Consider the following 21,976-nt stretch of genomic DNA (forward strand, 5'->3'; position numbering starts at 1 on the left):
CCTCGGCCTCCCAAATACTGAAATTACAGTCATGAGCCACTGTGCCCAGGCTTTTTTTTTTTTTTTTTCTATTAGCTTATTGGAAAATATGGAAAGACTAATTTATTTGGAATCAAAATAATTATAGTCAACCACAGATCCACAATTTACTAGCTTGCTTAATTTTTTGTCCTTTCTAAAACTTTGTGTTCACATCTGTAAAAGGGTAACAACAATAATGCCTATTTATAGAGATGTTTTTCGTATTAAATAAGGTGATCTGAGCACTCAATGTGTTATTAAATGCAAAACACAATGCATTTTTATCTTCAAATCATGTAATGTTCCTGTCATTACACAAAGAAAGATGTATTGGAATTAAAATGAAGGACTGTTTTCCCCAATGTGTATTTTATTACGATTTCCCCAACTTGAAGCTATTTTTAAAATGTCTATTATATTTTTAAGTCAAATGTTACAATACAGAGGAGAAGATCAGTGGATTCGGAGAAGTCTGAACATTGTGGAAATCAGAGCTTTTAATACATTTTAGCTTAAAGTAGCACATAGACACAAGGGAAAGATCGCAAATCTTGGTGTTTTCCAAAGACATCAATAGTTTGTGAGGTACAAGGATAATTAACTTGCTGGATAAACAAATTTATTTTGGTTCAGCGCCACAGCGTACAAATGGCTAGCTCACACAATGCAAGAATTTAAGTTCAAGCAATGCTCCACAAGCGCTCCTCTGTGGAAGTTTGACCTTAGTACTTAAGAGGGTTTTTCTAAGACTTTTCCCTTGTATCCATTACCTTTCTAAGACATAGCTTCAAAGGTATCCATGACATTTAACCTTCTCATTCAAGGGAAGTTTCCTAATTTATATGTTTACTTAAACTGATGATTAGGAAACATTTTTTTGTGTGTGCATGTGTAGACACATAGTCTAGAACCAGAAAGAGAAAATTAAGACGCCTTCAGGAAGAAACATAATGAGACCACAGTAATGTGAATGATCTTCAAATACAGAGAAGATAAAATGTGCTCTCTGGGATTTCAAAGGGTGAACGTTAGAAAACATTTTTTAATGTAAAGAATTACTTTAGAAAAAAGGACAATTCTCCAAAATTGAATTAGACGGTTGCAGTAGTAATTTACAAGGTGTTCTAACTCTTGGAGAGCTGACCAGCTCTAGTAAAGGGCATCCAATTCTGAGTCCATATATCAGGCAGGGCTAGGACTTCAAGTGTTCTCAGCCTGGTTTAAGGATGCCTTGCTCCCAGCCACAAAGATTCAGATTCGCCTGTTCTGGGTTAGGGCTTCACTGTGTTTCATTTTAAGCAGTGATTAGAATAAGCTCTCCAGGTTGTTCTAACGTGCATAAAAATTGAGAACACCTACACTAGTTGATTTCTAGAATTGTTTCTCATGGAATGAATCTGAGCTTTTTGTGAGAACTTGCATTAATCTAGGTTAAAACAATTGAAAATAGTTGTGGGTTGCCCACAATCTATCTGGGTTGCCCTCACAGCAAAGCAGTCCTAATGCAAAACACTGGCATTGATTGATAGAGTTTTAATAGAGGGTGGATTTGTGCTTTGATCATTACTTCTCTATTCAGGAGACAAGCAGCAGCAAAGTCCTCTGGTCTTTGCCTCAAATAGAGACAGAGGCTGACAGTTGTGGGCCTTACATCTTCCCCAGGAAGATGATCTTCATGCAACAGTGCCAGCAGCACCATCCCAGGGACAGTGACAGAGAAAAGGTTATGAGTTGCATCCACTTCCTCAGTGTACTGAAGGACTGCAGAAGCCAGAGTGTATTTCATTAAAACTACCTCATTCTCAGAACCTGTTAACAGCAACTGGGAAAGATCATTCTCAATACAGTGGGGAAAACCCTGTCATTTTGTGGTGAAAGCAAGATGCGAATTTTGACATCTCCAGTGGCGGCGCGCGTGTGTGTGTTACAACCTCATTTCTCTGTAACTGTGCTTCCGGACTTCATGACACCAGGTCTTGGCAAAATCCCCACCCTCCCTGAACGTTTGCTTCAACTGAGAATTAGGTGTTTTACTTTCTAGATCCTTATTGTCCCTTTTTGGATGTAAACTTGCATTAAGCTATTTTTGTGTAAATAGGATTTTGACATAATAGGAGCCCAGCAAGGACTGGTGTTGCAGCTGGCACATGGCTTCAAATCCATCTGTTCTATACTGTGGCTTAATTTAAAGACTGGATTACTTGAAAATGCATTTATTAAGTCTGACCTACTTTTTAAATATTTAATATTCCATTTTGGTTTCCTTGCAACAAGAAAAGCTTCAAGGTCTTTATGTTCCTGCCAGTTTTTAAAGCATTGCTATTGATTCAGATAATAAGATCCTGCACAGACACAGTGTACAGACTCACTGTCCCCTGCACCACTTTCAAGAGTGGTATTTAAAGCAATTAGCAGCTCACAAGATCTTACTGGTACTTGGGTGTCCCCAAGGACCTGCCTGCCTTTGTCCCTTATGAAATTTCTCCTCTTTTCCTTTCTTCATGTACATAACTGAACTCTCAATAAAAAAAATAACAAGCAAAAAATCTCAGATCCATAACAGGAAAAGTAATCACCATCTTATCTTTCCAGCGTGGAGTCGGTTTACAGCTTAGCTAAGGCTTATTATTTCCAACAGAAAGTATTCTGACTTGAAGAATAATAGACATATACAAGAGATAAATACAAATTGTTGAGAATTGGAGGGAAGCAGACAGGGAGAATATGAAAGATTATATGCACTGCAATTTGTGAAATGTAAGCAATATTTGTACATGTATATTCTTTATGTATATTGCTTAGTTCACTGTAAAAATACTATGGTATCATACAGTGAAAACATCAATAAAAGAGAATTTAAATGGAGGTGGAATTAAGGGTGTGAGAACATAAGAAGGTAGAATATCTTTCAGCTAGTGTTAATCCAGCACAGAAAAATACTTAGGACAGAATTTTGTACTACATAAAGTTCCCCAGCAGGTAAGGTAAAGGTAAAACATGACAATTACATGAATTAACTCTTCATAAGACTGGAGCAAACAAGTTTCTCAAAAGTACAGCTGTTTTTGAACCTAGTCTCATAGGAAGTTTCTCCAGTAGATCCACTCTAGAGGAATATTTGTGATCTGAACCACTAAGCCAACCACTTATCAATAACGAATGTGATCAGTGGTTTCATAGAGGTGAAAGATATTTATTTACATTTCTCTAAGCAGGAGCAAACTCATACTTAGCTTCAGGAATAGAAAGGAAATAAGTAGTATTCAGTTTTGCTGTGACATCTAAGGTTATTTCTCCAACTCAGAAGTTGAGAGGAGGAGGCAGCAGTAGAGGCCAGGGGTCGTTGCTTAACACCTGCAGTGAAAAAATGCCGTGTGTCAGGCAGACTGGTAGGGGCATGTTCTAAAATAGCAAAGGACTTTGTTTTTACTTCCTTCAGACCTTTAAAATACCTTTGACTAGCTACGTGTGGAAAGAGAGAGTAATTTGTACAATACTTTAATAAAAGACAATTAATTTTTCTGATATTATCTTTGTCTTAAACCAAAGTATGGAGATAAATTAAGATGGACATGGTTCTAGCACTAGAACTGAGCCCTTTTGAAGAGCTTACTCTTTGTAACAGTACAAACTGTCAAAGTCATAATTAAAAGTAATATTTTTACTATTTTTGTGATGAATAGAATTAATGCATATGTTCCTTTTTCATTGTTTGTATTAGCTTATATTCAATGATCACAAACTGTATATGAATTTTTTCCCAACAAACTGTAAATGTAATGCATCTACTCTTTACAAGATAAAATTTAATTATTTTTTAAAATTTGAACAATTCTTCCTCTGATACTACTGAACTTTTAGGTGAACTTTTAGATGACTGAATACAACGGCTGTCTTGCCATGTTTATGCTGCATATTGACATTTCTTGCCTGGTGCATTGGCTGGAACTTGAGGAGCAATGCTGAATTACAGGGAAATCATGTGCCTGATTGTGAATGATTTTAACAGGAATTCCTCTATATCTCACATTAATTAGCACACTTGAAACCAGTGTGAGATAGATTCCATTTTTCATAGTAAGATAGCCCTCCTGCTTGTCAAGTTTACTGCATCTCCTTTAATCAGGAAAATATTTTATATTTTAAAATTGATCTAATACCACTCAAAAAGAGTGGATGGATTTCCTCTTCTATTACTTAGACAAATTATGCACATTAATTGGGAAATATGCAAAAATATCTTTGCAGCGTTGGAGCATCTTTGTAATCTTGAAATTGTGTGTGTGTGTGTGTGTGTGTGTGTGCGCGCGCGTGTGTGTGTGTGTGTATTTGCAATCATGGGGATATAGATACTAAGGTTATATAAGTCTCTATCGGCTCTGCCTGTTTTAACAAACTGCCATAGACTGAGTGGCAAGGACATTTATTTTTCACAGTTCTGGAGGCTGGAAGTCTGAGATCAGGCTGAGGACAGATTTGGTTCTTGGTAAGGGTTCCTTCCTGGCTTGCAGAGGAGGCCTGTTCACAATGCCCTTCCATGGCAGAGAGAGAGACAGAGAAAGCAGGCTCTCTGGAGGCTCTTACAGAATGAACCCCACCATGAAGGCTCTCTTTCATGACCTGATACTTCCAGAAGAACTTACATCCATGTATCATCACACTGGGAGTTAGGGAGGCAACTTAAGAATTTGGGGGTTATGGAGGGGCATGAACATCCAGTCCATAATACTCTTCTTAAGATTATTGATATTTTACTATGTTTTAAAGCTCGAAGTTCTTTGAAGAATGCATAAAACTCCTAAAATAAATGAAAAAGACAGTTTTTTTGTAGACTTGTTTTTATCTTTATAATTATTTATGTTCTCCTAGTAAACATATATTCAAAATATTTTCAAATGTATTAACATAAGATGTAGATGCCATATAAGATATATAAAATTTTCTTAAAAATGTGTGTCCTCTAGAATTGTGGTTTTTATCCTCTTACTTGTGGTCAAATTTTCTTATGTGTGTGTTTTCCCAGTGATTTTTATTTAATAAATTGAAAATTCGTCAGTGTCTCAAATGTATCTTTTGTATGGCATGAGCCATTCTACTTTGTTAATTTTCACTGTTGTTTTTGATGTTTTTCTTTATTTGGATGCATGTCGTAGGCATGTCTGCCGGGACAGGTGTTCTGAAGTAACACGTGTGAAGCAGGTTCCCTGTGCTCCGGTTACCAGCTTGTCTGAGTCTGTTGAGATGGAAAGCACTCAGATGCAAGGATCGCATGACACATATTTATTCCTTGCAGACAGGCAGCAAGGAACAGCTCAAGCCCAGGTAGGACTCAATGCAAGCTCATCCCCCAGGGCTTGGGAAGGCTGTGCAGGGTGGACAGAGTCTCACCTGGGCACACCCCAGTTGCATCTCAGCTGAAGGACCCTGGAAGGCAGCCCTCCCTGGGTGTTACATGTGTACACCAGGGGCTGTGCAACTTACTGGGCAAAGCTTTAAAAACATCCTGCTTCCAGAGGGGACAGAAACGGAGCCCAGGCGGTCCCTATTTTAGGATATTGCATCCCCAGCACATACTACAGTAGTTCTTAAGAACTGCTAGTAAGAAAGCGGGGAGATCTGAGTTGGTGAAAGACCATCTCCGGAGAACTGTCTTGCAACATGCAATTGCAAAATCTCAGTGCCTAAAGCATTAACATTCCATTTCTTGCTCCTGTTTTGGATCCATGGCAGGTTGGGAGAGCACTTCGCCGAGCGGTCTTTACCCTGGGAAATACAGTCTGGAATACTGGAGTCTCCATAGTTCTGTTATAAAGACAGCATGGCTGATGAAACCCTGGTCCTTAGAGCATCAGCTGTTCCACAACACACATCACTTGCATAGCAAAAGTCATGTGGGCACACCCGATCCTGGAGGCTACAAAGTTCGTCTCTCCCGCGTCTGGGAGGAGACCCAGAGATGCGTGGCGGTCAGCACAAAGGACCAGTACAGCTACTTTTTTGTTTTGTTTTGTTTTCTTCACTTATGGGCTGACTGTTTAGTTTGACTTTTCATGTTTGTTTAGACAAAAACAAATTAACACATACTCTCAGTTTGTTTTTGTATAGTGTTTGTTATTTTCAAATAATCTGTTCTTGTTTTGAGTTCTTTGAACTCAGCAATAAATGTAAAACTGTAAAACCTACAAATGCAGTGGTTACATGTGTTAGTTTGTTTTCTCACTCTTTGGTTTTCAGCTTATAATTCTATAGCATGAGCTGACAGCACCTGCTCCTGAGCTTGTAAACTGTCTTTACTGTTTTAATTGTAGCCTTTTATGATTTTGTATCTGAATGCCTGTGCCTGTGTGTATCCATGAGGAATGAAACATCATTAAAGCCTATGTATTCCATGTATATTTCAGGATGTTTAAAATGTTCTCTTGAGATGGAAAACAGGAAACAGAAACCAAGCCTGCATGTATTTGTTGTGGATGAAGGGGAAAGGACAGAGCCAAGATGGAGAGCCTAGAGTTGGGGATTAAAAGTATCTTTGCCTAATTCCACTGTGCTGTGAGCTTAGGACCTATTGTTGCACTGAAGCAGGATGTTCTAAGAAAGTACATTTTATCCTTAGGATACAATGAAAGACGTGAGGGCTAGGCATCAGTCCAGCGTCATACATCCAGTCCGTCACAGTGCTCAGGTCTGATCACTTTTTCGTTGGCGTGTTCATTTCCTCCTTTCTTTTCTTCTTTTTTTCCAGTTTGGATAGGGGAGGGAGAAACTGAGAAGACTGAGTTGGGAGACAGCTAAGTTATCAACTACTCCAGTTCCATTCCACATGTGGACCACTTCCTTCTGGGATTACTTTATCCCTTTATGTTTTGTTTATTTCTATTTTCTGGGCATATCCTGGATTTAATGTCTTCTTTTCCGATATTTCTTTTAATCCTTATTTCATGGGCATCCTTTGCCCTGCCTGACCTTCCCTGTTCACCAGTGCTCTGTCCTGTGCCCACGTCTTCCTCTGCACTATATCCCCAAGGAAACCCTCGACTCCATGGCCTTCCCCATCGCTAAGAAGTCCCTGACTATCACATTTGAGAGAGAAAGAGACAGACAGATAATCTCTTGCTAACTGTGTTATCATTAGTTGGACAAACAACAATCTAAAGTTAATGTACCAAAAAAATATGTTCCTGTTCTATCTAGTATTCTTCTCCACAAAGGACCTGTTTATCTCAAATTATCTTCTACATTTTTTCTCTGTTGATACACTGGGACAGTCATCAAATGCAGGTAATTCTACCTAAGTTTTATTTATGTATGTCCACTTATATCAACCTCTATTGCCACTGCTTTAGTCTAAATCACCATTGTTTCTTGTTCAGCATACTGCAAAATATTCCAAATGTTCTCTTTGCCGTCAATCTTGCCTCCTCCTAGTTCTTTCTTTATCCCAGAATTCATAGGAATTCCATTTTGAAAAAGTAAAAGTAATCATGCTCTACGTTTGATTAAAATTTTGAAAACACTCCCATTGCTCAGGATAACAAGGTCCCAAAAAAGCATCATGACCTGGCACCTGTCCACAGCTCTGGCACCCTATCCCTTGATCACTACCCTCTAGCCACACTGTCCTTTTCCTGATATACCCGAGCATCCCACTTTCTACCTTATTTGGTTTTCTTCTAATTATTGTTTGGTCATGCAGTGAGTATGATCATTACAGGATCCTACACTCACCCTTCATAGCATTTTTCACAATGACTATCATTGTCTATTCAATTACCCAATACCTGTCTTTCCTGCTAAGTGAAATACTCCAAGATGGCCAGCAGTTACTCTACCTTATGAATGTTTTTATTTTAAATACCTGGTACCTAATGACTGATACATAATAGGTATTTAAAATGGTTTGTCTAATAAATACAGTATTTAGAGACCATAGAGAAAAAAAACGAATGACATATGTTTGATAATAATAAAAAGTCTTTCTAAAGAGAAAGCCAAATCTGTAGAAATTTCATAATAGTAATCAAATTAGTCTGAAAAATAAATCTTTCAGAAAAGAGATTCTAACAGAATTCTAAACATGTATCAAAGTGATAAATTGTGTTTGTCTTTCAATAACCCAATTGAACCCTATCCCAGCCCCAAAGACTTCTTTTACCTATTCTGGTCTTCCACCATGAATTCTAATGAATTGTGTTCTTGTCTTATATTCCTTGTTATCCAAGAACTTCCTGAGAGCAAAGGCCTTTCCTTTCTACTTAGCATCCAATTTTGTGCATATTAAGTAATCATTAAACCTCTACTGAATAAATAAATATGTTCAGAGTGATTTATTACAGAATACTAAGTATCATTAAGTGCTAATGGAAGACCTATTATGACCCAGACAGTGTAATAGACCACAAATCTGCTAAATATAAATAAATAAAAATAAGAACAACACATAGCTCCTACACTAACAAGTCCTACTCTTACTTGGGAACCCTTCAGTCTTGTTCTGCCACTCATTATGCCCCATCTGTGTCCTAATTCCAACACCTCCTAAGAGGAAACAACAGAATCACACCCAGCTCCCCAGCAACTGCTAGAGTCAACCCATGCTTCGTAAACCCTAAGACAAATGCACCAAATTAAAAGTGTTCACGCCTCATAATTCATTTTTATTTACTGAAAATTTGGCATACCACTGTTATAATATTGCATATGATTAATTATGTCATAACAGTTGTATTCTCAAGCTTATGTTTGACTCTGTAAAAGGATCCATGCCTGTTTTTTTGTATTCTATGGAGAGCTCAACACGATGCATTGAGTTTCCATTTGCATGATATTTACATAAATTTGCATTTCCATATACTCCTATTAATTTTACATAAGAAGTACATCTAACTAATAAAATCTAATCTTATGGCCTATAAAAGAATTATGACTTTTTAAGAAACTGGTTAATGCAGGAAGTCAGCAAAATGTACAGAATATGTGTAAAAGTACTAGAAATGATAACTCCCCATTGCTTAAGGATTTCTATTTGAAAAACATTCCCAATTGCTCCCCCATCTGAAGCTTTTTAGATAAGTAGATCAGAGATGACATCAGTCTTACCAGAAAAAACTGTCCTAGAAGTTAAGGATTATACCCAAAGTCAAGGATAGCTTCCTGGCACAATCACAAGTTGACGTCCTGAGCCAAATCTGCGAAGCTGATGCTTCTTTCACCTGTTTCTGGGTAATGAGTGCACAGACTTATGAGAGGCAGTATGAAAAGAGAACTCTCTTACAGACAAGAGAAGCTACAGAACTCCATCCTTCTTGCCTCTTCCTCTGACGTTCTCACTCCCTCTTCTTCTCCAAACCTTTGTTCCCTCTCATCAAATGCACAGCCTAGAAATTTAGTGATTGAGGGTGGTCAATCTCTGGGCTACTTGCATTGTAAAAGGAGGACTTTTTAGGCTCAAACAGCTTTGATGTCTTGGAGAGATAAAGCTAATACTGTGCAATTAGAAGTAAAAAGGCTGATTTTTGATAACACGAAAAGCCAGTTCTGTTTAGGATTGCTAAGTAGCTGAAAGGATAAATAAAAAATCCAGCTGGTTAATGAATGTCAAGTCCCTACATAGATGAGAATACATTGGAATTGGAGAATTATCTTTTTAGATAAACAACTGAATTAAATAAGATATTAATAGCAAGCACCACAATGTTGATTGTCTACTAACGGTGGACACTTTGCTCAGCAAACTGACTGCTCTATCTCCTGTCCTTTTCGTATGTCCATAAAACACTTGTTATTAACTTTCTAGGTGTGCAAATGGATGCTCAAAATGATAGTGCAACCTGTCCAAAGTGTGATAGCTAATACATTGCTGAGTCAGGATTCAGGTTGTGGTCTTTTAAATTTTAAAATCATTCTTAAAATTTGATCCTTTAGATTGTTGATATAAACTTGAAGAACTGGAAAGATAGAAGTGAATCTAAAAAAAGTGACCTGTTTGTCTTGCATTTTATGATCACAAGTTTAAGCCTGAGGTGCTAGATTGCAGAGCTGGTTAGACATTGGACTAGAACCAGGTCTCTTTTTTCCAGACATAGTTCACTTTTGTTTCTTGGGTTTTTCCTGAAAGCATCATGTTGTCACCCTTGTTCCTTAGGCTAATTCCCCATGCACATGCTCCACTTGATTTAATGTCTATGATGGTCTTTCTTGTTTAGATCACAGTGGATGATATTCATCACAAAAACAATACAGCCCACATGGTGACCTGACAGCAGTAGTATATTGACAGTGAAGAAGGGCGTATTAGTCTGTTCTCCCACTGCTGATAAAGACATACTTAAGACTGGGTAATTTTTAAGGAAACAGAGGCTTAATGGGCTCACAGTTCCACATGACTGGGGAGGCCTCACATCATGGTGGAAGGCGAAAAGCACATCTTGCATGGTGGTAGGCAAGAGAGAATGAGAACCAAGTGAAAGGGGAAACCCCTTATAAAGCCACCAGATCCTGTGAGAATTAACTCACTAACATAAGAACAGGCTCATCTTCCACTAGGCCGTGCGTTTGATGAGAGGGAACAAAGGTTTGGAGAAGAGGAAGGAGTGAGAACGTCAGAGAAAGAGGCAAGAATGATGGAGTTCTGTAGCTTCTCTTGTCTGTAAGAAAGTTCTCTTTCACACTGTCTCCCATAACTCTTTGCCTTGAGAATAATCTATGTTCCAACTTTAGTATGGACAGTGTAGGTGGCATTGCCTGCATCCTGTCATGTATACACCCTGAGACTCAACTTTCACACCTATGACGCCTAGCACGCAGAGTTGTTATAAATAATAACAATTTTATAAGTATAATAATAGTATGTATAAGTTATATAAAATAATTAAATGATACTGTCATTTTTCCCTTTTCAATGCAAACATTTTCCACGCCAACATCAATGGCTTGTTACCTGATAAAAACAAAGAGCATCAGCTGAGCCATATTGAAAGTCAATGTAGGGTAGTTTTCCAATAAAGCTTGGAAATTAATTGCGCAGTCATGACACATGACTTGAATATTAGTTGCTGCTCACTGCAAAACTCTTTAGCATATAGTATGAATACTCAATATTTTGATATTTATCCACCTAACTTTTCTTTCCATTTTCCCCTTGTGCATTGAATATACTGTTGTCAGTTTTGAAAAGTGTAGTTGTAGAATATTGACAGGAACATCAACACAGAATCATTCACACCTTACACTCACTCTATTATGTGGAAAGTTGCATGCTGTGATGCAAAATATATATCTTTTTGTTTTGCTTTATCAAGAAAATAGAATGCTACTTCAGTATGTGGCTGCTTTACAGTACAATGCCCTTCATTCATTCACTTCAGTGTTACTACCAGGCAATCATTATTTCAGTAAGTTGTGGAGTGTGGAAAGAATAGTGAACCATATGAAGGAAAATGCAAGTATGGCTCAACTGCTGTTCGCTGGCTGAAATAACCTTACTGATGAGCTTCCTTTGAGCTTTTCATCCTTTTCCAAGGATAGAAATATGCTGTTTTTATTCATTGTTGAGTATCAGCGATGGACTTTCCATACTGCCTTTCGTTATAAATAATTATCTTCAGCTTCAGTATAACTCCCTATTTTCTTTCTTCTTGGTTCATTTTAACTTTATATCAGAACCATATTAGCCAATTTGAAGAATCTGCTTTCTCTACAGAGATTCAGTTAAGTTGCATGAAACCATAGTTTTCACCATGCATGGGAACTTACAGTGTGATTTGAGTGAGACTCATCCTAGTCCTTATTCTTACATATGCTTGTAGAGTGATATTGTGAGAGGAGCTACAAGACATGTGGCATTTCTAAGATATCAAGAGATGAGGCTTTAAACAGATTATGGAAGCAGAACCCAAAGGCCTACCAAGCCAGTAGAGGTTTTTGTCTTTATTGTAGAGCAATGAGAAGCCTCTTCAAGATGTTAAGCATGGTGATATTCAGTTTGTATTATTTGATTTTTTATTTTGCTTCATTTCTATATAAAGTTATAACTTTTATGTTGAAGTGTAGATTACATAAAGTGATATACATAGATTTTAATTTCACAGCTCACTAAACTTCACAAATATACACACCCATGTATACCATTACCCACATGAAATTACAGACCATTTCCAGCAACCACAGAAAGTTTCCTCATAGCCCCTGCCAAGTTATATGCCTCAAAGGTAATCACCCTTTTTACCTCCACCATCACAGATTGATTTGGGTTTATTAGGGGGCCTTCTTTTGCTTACCATGATATCTGTGAGATTCACCCATGCTACTGCACTCAGCTATAATTCACTCTTTTCTTTGCTATGTTATAGACAATTTTTGTATAGTCTCCTATGGGTGGACATTTTAAAACCCCATTATGACTGATGCACAGTGAGTAGGTTAAAGAAAGGGAAGCCAAGGAGATGTTTTGAGACTGGCTCAGAAGCAGCTGCAATAGTTTGGGTAAGAGGAGATGATGGGCTAGATTAGAGCTGCTATTTTGGTGATGAATAAACAACAGACTGTCTTGAGAGGAATTCAGGACCTGGTAAATAATTTGACATGAACAGTTAGGAAGAAGAAAATAATCACATCTAATGCTGGAATTTCTCACATTGACAACTAANAAAAAAAAAACGCTGCAGAAGAATATATTGTTGGTGGGGAAATACTGAGCTCAATTTTGGATATGACCAGGGTGAGACACCTTTGATACATGTAGAGAAGTGAGGGAATCAACAGCCAGAGATGAGATACCACAGGAAAGAGACAAATAGTCCATTTTTATCACAAGAATGCTTTTCACTGGGTCCAGAGGCTCTGTGCAGTTTACAGAGTTCTTTTAGATTGTGAATCTATTTCTGTTGCTCTACTGATTATTAGGACCCTGCAGGGCTCTGTGGCACATGCACATACTGATTGCAGTCAACACAGACAGATTCTGTTGATGGCTATTGAGGTCTGTGCTCTTCTTGGCAGAGGGGTTAGCCACAGATGGGTGTTTCTTCTCTAGGACACTCACCTGTTGACTAAGCTCCATGGTGAGAACGGAGAGGCTGAGAAGAAATGGGTGTCATGGTTTTTCAGAGCCCAAGCCTCTCTTCAAGGCTACTTTCAGGGTCATTATGATAAGAAACCTGTTGTTTAAAGCTCTTTACTCCTCTCAAATTCATATTCCGACCAGCTTTAGAGTCTAAGAAACAGAGTGGCGAATGCGACCTAATAGTCATTCTACTCAGCAGCGTTTTGCATCGCATGTTTCATTTTAATATTTCTTTTCAAAATACATACAATTAAACCAAATGTTTGCAAGAGGAAAATAGTAATCTACAATGCAACTAAATTTATTTTTAAATTTTGTAATTCATATTTATGTTTTTATAGTTTTAGGATTTTTTTTCCCATCTTTTAGGTGAATTTGCATTTCTCAACTCTCAACCTTTTTAATATATAATATCCATAGACTTTAAGTTCTGCTTCTTCCAATAACCTGAAAACCTGAAATCATCACCCTGCTCTGTGCCTGTCATCTCACTAAGGGCCATTCGAAGGTTTCGCATTAGTAAATGAAGAGTCTTTACGTTCCCTGGATGTCCTCCTTCTTGCCTTTCTAAGCGGCTCTTTCTCACAATCTCTCTGTCACCACAGGCGTCTCCTGTTTGGACCTCCACTTCTTCCTTTGTTCCCAGTGGATGTTCTCTCCAGAGCCCTCCTGTAAAGAGGCCAACCTGACCCATTCCTTCACTTGGAATAATTCAGAATTACAAACCGGCTTCTCATCGACCCTAGAAGAAAAGAAAATTCCTCAACCACTCCGACTGTCTCTGTCATCTCCTGCCACTCTGCCCTTCATTGCTCAACTTCAGAGCCAACTCTATTCCGCCAGTCACCCATGCATCCTCCTAACTGTGGTGATGTTTAGGCAGCTCTTATGAGTTTATCCATGAGTCTGAATTCTGATTCTTTCCAAGATCACACAGACATCCCTCATGATCCTGCTGCTGAAGGGTTAATGCCAGGTCCAGCAAGGAACATCCAGGACTCTGCTCCCATTCACCCCGTGGATTCTAATCAGGTCCCAGAAGTTATGGTCCCTGTCACTGCAGTGGGCTTTCCTGAGACCCCACAGAAGAACCCACATAACCTGTGTTCCCGTGGGCTGGAGGAGTCTTGGAGAGCCCACCTGACGCCCACAGGAAGCCTCTGCAGCTCGTTGGCAAGTCCTCATTCCATAGTTCTGAAGGGGACAGGCGTTGCCCCTAAATTTTTTCTTGAAAACCAGCATGTCCATTCTCAGTGTCGATCTTATCCCTTTGAACTAGCTGTCCCCAGTTGACTATTGTCCTTTGCAGCCAATCTCTTGCGAAGCATGGGGAACTGCAGTCTCCATGGGCCTTGGCTTTGAGAAAGCTAAGAGAAGGAGACTGGGCAGAGCCCACTTCAAAGGGCCCACCCAGGAGGGGGACTGCTGGCTCTGAGTGTAAACCTGAGTGGGGAGGCAGAGACGGACTGCCTGTGAGGGTGGGTAGGCATGTGGGGATTTAACATTCAGTTGTGAGTGAGTAGCTGACAGGGCTCAGGGAAGTAAAGCTCTGCATTTTCAAGACAGGATGTCCCTGCTCACCATGAGGCAGTATCTATTTCTCTAGGAAAAAAATTGTAGATAAGCACTCAGGGCAAGTTCTTAAGAGCTGGTGCTGGAAGCACCACACACCAATTTTGTTTACCTTTAACTGTTTCATAGTCACATGGGCACAGCTAATGACAAGGGAGGGTCAGAGCTGTAGCCCAGCTGTGTGTTCAGAAATAAGAACAAATATTCAGTTTTGATGAGCTTCTAGCAATCTCTGAAACAATCACAAGTTAACGTATCTGAAGATCGGGTGTTGCTCACATTCCTTAAACAGGATTAAACCAGACAGATTAAAATATCAGCATATGTCATTTGAGGTTATTCGTATATAAATAAGTGTTTCTCCAATGTATCTATCCTACAAGCACCAGTAGATATGATAAATTGGAATTAACATGTTATTATGTTAGTGCTACTGCCTAATGAAAACCAGGTGGGTAGTTGCATGACAAGAATCAAGACTGTGATTTTAGCTTAAATGGACACAAAGAAAGGGGTTAGAACTGGGGAAATATAATTATCCAATTTGGAATTTGGCCCGAATAGCAGACCTGAAAACTCCAGTGGAACCCACTGTGAAATGGTGTGTGTGTGTGTGTGTGTGTGGTAATGGCAGCAAATAAGAACTTAAATAAAATTGACACACACAAACACATCTTTCTCTTCTCTCTCTCTACACACACACACACACACACACACACACACACACACCCGCAAAAGCTTAATCAAGTGCAGCTGGTTTGTGGCATCTTTTTCTTTCAAGGAGAAAAGATGTCTCTTGCTGACAAATGATGTATCAGAATGTGCTTCAAGCAGTTCCTGAGGCAACCTCGATACGTAGCTTAAACACTGTCCAGGCTTATCTCTCCTCAACTAGTGAAACATAATGAGATCTGGGAACAGGATAAAAGAACTGTTTCATGGACAATATATTGCAGAGACCACAAGTCTGAGCTTTGTGTCTCACTGGGGCTCCTTAGCAGGCGGTCCCATGAGGGGAGACCGCCCCCTAATGGAGTATGAGCAAGCGAAAGACTTGCTTTGGGCTTAGTGATGAAACGTCAAATCCCCAACTTGGTCTCAATTAAAACATGCATATTAAAATAAAATTACATAAGACAGTGAAAGAACACTTTAATGACTTGTTCAAATTTAATATGCAGTTTTCAATATTGCACTATATAAATGAAGAATGGCAAAATAGCCTATTTATGGCTGTTCTTTGCAACTCTCTAGACCTTTATCTGAAATCTTACTAGATTTTAATTTTCTTAGTTGTTTGAAATTCTCTTTTGCCATCAATCTATTTCTGTTATGTCTGCACTTTTTTTTTTCTTAAATACAAGCTCACTTCTAGACTTTCACCATACATTTTTTGAAAAGCTGATCAACTGTTTAAAAAAAGGAAAAGTCAACAGTAATTTCTAATACTTAAGCAAAAGATAGCATAAGTTCATTGTTTGGTTGTTGCTATTTTAAATGTGTGTACTTTTTAGTACAGAAGTCTTAGAAAAAATTTCTTCCAGGTCAGACTCTTCCAAAAGCTAGAATAACGTAATTAAATAAAAATGTTTGATCTGTGAGTGATATATAGTAAAATAAAAAGATGTTATTAAGGAGGATAGGTGTGTATATGAATATTCACTAACAAATATAAGGTAAACAGAGATATAAAAACTCTTAAGAAAAAAAAATAACTGAATCTTAGCACTTTGGGAGGCCGAGGCTGTGGATGACCTGAAATTGTGAGTTCAAGATCACCCTGACCAACATGGAGAAACCCCGTCTCTACCAAAAGTACAAAATTAGCTGGGCATGGTGGCACGTCCCGTAATCCAGCTACTCTAGAGGCTGCGGCAGGAGAATCACTTGAACCCGGGAGGTGGAGGTTGTGGTGAGCTGGGATCGCGCCATTGCACTCCAGCCTGGGCAAAAAGAGCAAAACTAGATCTCAAAATAAATAAATAAAATAAAATAAATAAATATCTGAAAAATGTCTGGCCTAAGGAATTATTTTCATATTCTGTGTAACTGTATAAGAATAGTACATTTGATTTGGACATACTCTGACAAGGAAGCAAGAACAAATATTGAATTGAACTGATATATTCCAGAGAGTTATTCAGGAATCAATTCACTAACAAAAGCATTTTTAAATAAAAGCCTCAAAATTTTCAATGATATAATGTCGTATGACTAGTCAAGCTTCCAAAAGTTGAATTAAAATTATCTGCTCTTTCAGCATCCACACAATGCAAAGCAACATCCCAGGAATCTTCCCTTGAAGTCAGAGTCTCTAATTTGAGTGGTGTTTAGGTGAGTGTGTATTTCATAACAGCTGTATGCCTACGGAGTGAATAAAGTAGGCAATTTTCTGAAAAAACTTCAATTCCTTCTACTTGATCTTTGTTGGCACATTTTTTTTCATCCTGAACGAAATCTTGAAAATTGAATTTATAAATGAATTAATAAAATTTAGAATATAGAATGTGCAAAATAAACTATTATTTTAGTTTAAATTAAAAGCATGCTTAACAGGACATGGATGAAGCTGGAAACCTTCATTGTCAGCAAATGAAGGTTTGACACAGGAAGGTTCCTAACACAGGAACAGAAAATCAAGCACCGCATGTTCTCACTCATAGGTGGGAGTTGAACAATGAGAACACATGGACACAGGGAGGGGAACATCACATACCGGAGCCTGTTGGGGTGGGGATAAAGAGGAGAGTACATTAGGAGAAATACCTAAAGCATGCGGGGCTTAAAATCTAGATGACAGGTTGATGGGTGCAGCAAACCACCGTGTCACATGTAGACCTATGTAACAAAACTGCATGTTCAGAACATGTATCTCAGAATTTAAAATAAAATTTTAAAATAAAGTCTCACGTTTACATTTGGAATTCTGAGGCTTCCCAAATGAGGGCAGATGCTGTTCCGGCATCAGGAGAGAGGTTAATAGTTACACTAGCAGTTGAGCAGTTTTAGGGATTTTTAAAAAATTGTTTTTGTTTTATTACAGAGATGCTCTGATAATTTTTGTTTTAATATTTTAAAATTGCTAAAATATTCCCCTTCAAGTGAAATTTTAGTTTTAGTTTTTTAAAGAAATAAAAGGTCATCATGAGTGTCTGGCAATACTTTACATTAACAAAATGAAAAATGAAGTTTACTTCCATTTTCTATTGCTAAACCAAATGATCTTCACTATTAAAGGACTATAGTCTAAAAAAATTGTAGATTTGATTATTTCTGCTGTTTCTCGGAAAGTTTCTCACCTAATGCTACAAATAGCCTGACTTCAAAAGTACAGCCCACTGGAAAAGCTATTTTAAGACTAGATTAAGATAGGGTTGTTTTATTTGGTGCTCCAAAATATTTCTGAAGGAGGATTGCTTGAACACTATATTTTGACACTTTACATTCTGTGACTTCATCAATCAGAGCACATGATTTTCTTAATATTTCCTTTTGCATTTGAATTAACTCTATTCATAAGGCAGGTGCTCCATTAACCCTTCTTCTACTGCTAACGATTAGTCATTTGAAAAATTTCCCCTTTCCTTATGAAAATGGCAAGGTAGTGTCTGCTGCCTGCTAGATGGCAACGTGCCAGAGAGTCAGGTAATCTCAGTGGGTGAAGTGTAATCCTAATTAGAATGGTGTCAATGGGACAGTGGAACTGTTATTGTCACAAGCAGGAAGCGCACTAGACAGGGGGTTTCAAAGGCAAGCTATAAAGAATGTGAAGCACATAATAAAGTCACCAGAGACCAGCCGACACACTGATTCTGATGCTTTTTCTGAAGCTGACCTTTTCACAGAACACAGGTCTTATCTTATCCCTGTGATAAATGTGAGCCTAAGTCATAGAATCATGACCTTTGAACATATGGGATGACTTTCAACAGACTGTCCCTTAACTCCCAGAAAGGGAAGCACCCTCGGGGGACAGTCAGCTATGATCATTCTTTTCATGTGCAGACTGTTGGCCGCGGCATTCTTGCTGTAGCACCAGCGTGGGCGCACATTGTCATAAAGTCAATTGCCAATGGCACGTGCTGTGGTTCTAGAATTGAGATGGCCTTCAGCATTCATCAAACGAGTCAAAACAGAGCAAAGACTAAAGAGGAGTAACCCCAATTTTTATGTGTATGTGTGAAACTGAGATATTTTTTCACCTAGTAATTTCAAGCCGAGATTACGGCATATGGTCTTAATTTCCCATCTAAGAACTTAAGAAATTCTTCATTACCATGACATAATGAATCAATGTTCAACGTGTAGCACTACATGAAGATTGTACTTTAAGATATACTGAAAGCAGGGTGGTTAGGTAAGTGGCTGAACACTGCGGCTGCTCTCCTTTTAGGTTTCTTCTGAATTATGTCTCACCTGACCTTCATTGTGAGACATTCTTATGAACTCCTGAATACCCAGTTATCCATGTTTCTAGACTGAAGCTGAAAGACCTCACCCAGTAATTCTCAGACTTTGCTGATTTGGCTTTCCCAGATCTGCGCCCACTATGAGAAAGCTTCATGTCTTGATAGAATCTCTTCTTTCACTCTCATTCTTCCGCTGATGTTTTGCTCCTCAGAGTGTTTGTATACATCCTCCTACACGCTTGCATCTTTACTCATAATTAGTCTCTCTCTCTCCTATCAGCCAGTGTTGGCCTTCAGAATGCTCAGCTCACAAGGGTTCAAACACCCACACAACCAACACGTGAGTGTGCTTCTCCCAGAAAAACCCAAGCAAGGTACAGGTGAGGAACTGGGACACCAGCTATTGTGGTATTTAGGTCAATGTGTTACATATTTTACCAATAAACAAAGTGTGGACATAATCAGAGCCCAGCACAGTTGTTCAACTGTTGCATGGTTCTGCATCTCAAAGAGAAATTTCCTGCATTTTTTAATCAAAACAATCTCCTACGTCAGCAAACAGTGTCACATTCTCAGTCCTCCATGCCTCGCCAGAGGTCACTCTTATTCCTATGTAAAAACAAGTTGTGAGAATGCACTTTTTAGCTGAGATCAGCCAGATATCCTCACTTGATGCCTCCTATGCATGGTCATCAGGATCCATTAGGGTCATCTGAGAAGTGCCTTTCCCCATGAAGACAGAGCCTGGCCCTGTAGTTTATTAGCTGTGTGTTTTGAGGGGAAGTTCTTAACTGTTGCACCCATATTCTTTACCCAAAAAATAGTGTGAAACTTAAATTAACTCGTGTTTTGATAAACAATGAGACTGTACATAGCACATCATATGCAAGTAAAAACACGATATTCCTAACATTAAAGTTATTATGCGTTTTTCTCATATATACAAATGCAATTCTTCCACTTTTACTACCATCTTGCCAAAGAGTATGCAGGAAGCGCTAAAACATTTGCACGTACTTTCTGGAAAAACAAAACAAAACAAAACAAAAAAAACAACCAAAAAAACGCTCCTAGACTTACTTTAATCAAAAACTCTTTCTCACTTCAGAAAATAGAATATTGAGGCCAAGATTCAAACTAAACTCTTAAACTTGATGCATGTCCAAACTTCTGCTCTTCCCTCAGCTAGACAGCTCCAAGTAGGAATCTGGGAGGGGTCCTCCTATTTGATCCTTTCTCTTTGCTCAGGGCTCTACTCCTGGAACTTTTCCATTGCTTCATTTACTGGAGGATTTCTGAAGGTTTCAGCATCATTGTGTTGCAAGCAACAGGGAAGAGGTGATGCGACAAGGCAGTGCTTCCTTCCCTGGGATTGCTGGGGCACTCCAAGCCCAGGAAATGGTTAAACTCAGGGCTTACTTGCAGCTGGAGCAGTTGTTAAGATACGAAACTATTCCATATGGCCAGACTGTTCCTATCCACTGCCTCAACCTCCTCCTTTCCCACTGCCAACAGGGTCTCACTCTGCTCCCCACACCTTCTGGCCCTCTCTCAACATCACAAGCTGTCCTGTCCTCACAATCAGACAAGTAAACAGTCCAGTTTGGCACAGTAGAGAGAATCCCAGGCCCTGGAGTCAGCTTCTACTCTGACAGGTTGGGACCCATGGTGCACTGGTGGTTAACGAGTTTGAATACAAATTCTGGTTATAATTGACTCCTTCCCTCAGGATCACTTGATGGCTTCTTGAAAATTCCTCTGCAGTACAACAAGGCTGTTCCTTTGACTAGAGAATGTATGTCACCTCCACGAGTCCCCTTCTCTCCTTTCTCAGCCCCTGGCCTTGCAGTAGTGTGTCTTCAGCCGGTTTCTGCTGAGATCTTGTCCAGGGTCAGCACAATTTCTTTCTCTTTCCCACATAGTCCATAACTGGTTTACAAAATACAGTTGCCAGAAAAAAATGCCAGGTACCCAGTTAAATTTGAATTCCAGATAAACAATGAATAGTATTTTAGTATAAGGATGTTCCATAAACTATTTAAAAAATTTTAATCAATTATATTTCGTATGACTCATAAATATCACAATCTTAATGGCAGAGGTAGCAAGACACAAAGAGGCCTGAGGACTCTTCTGGAAAGATTTGGTTTTCCATTGTCTTACAAACAGTGTGGGGCAGGAGCGGTGACTCATCCCTGTAATCCCAGCACTTTAGGAGGTTGAGGAGGGCAGATCACCCAAGGTTGGGAGTTTGATACCAGCCTGACCAACATGGAGAAACCCCATCTCTACTAAAAATGCAAAATTAGCAGGGCGTGGTGGCTCATGCCTGTAATCCCAGCTCCTCAGGAGGGCAAGGCAGGAGAATTGCTTGAACCCAGGAAGCCGAGGTTGTGGTGAGCCAAGATCGTGCTATTGCACTCCAGCCTGGGCAACAAGAGCAAAACTCATCTCAAAAAAAAAAAAAAAAAAAGTGTGTGATTTTGTAAGTGTACCTTTCTCTTCTATTTTTTTGGAAGAGTTTGAAAAGGCTTACTATTAAAGTCTTAAATGTTTGTTACAATTTAGCAATGAAGCCATCTGGAGCTGGGCTTTTCAGGTATTTTTTGATTTTTGTTTTTTGATTACTGATTTACATCTTCACTTGTGACAGATCTATTCAATATGTTTGCTTTTTCTTGAATCAGTTTTGGTAGTTAGCACCTTTCTAGGAATTTGTCAGTTTAATATAAAGTATCAAATGTTTTGACATACAGTTATTTATACTATTCACTTCTAATTCTTTTCATTTCTGTAAGGTCAGTAGTAATCTCTCCTAATTCTTTACTGGCTCTACAATTGGAGTCTTCTCTCTCTCTTTCTCTTTATCATTCTAGCTAAAGCTTTGTCAATATTGTTAATCTTTTCAAAGAAT

The sequence above is a fragment of the Cebus imitator genome, unplaced genomic scaffold (assembly GCF_001604975.1).
Source record: "Cebus imitator isolate Cc_AM_T3 unplaced genomic scaffold, Cebus_imitator-1.0 Scaffold139, whole genome shotgun sequence".
Lineage (NCBI taxonomy): Eukaryota > Metazoa > Chordata > Mammalia > Primates > Cebidae > Cebus > Cebus imitator.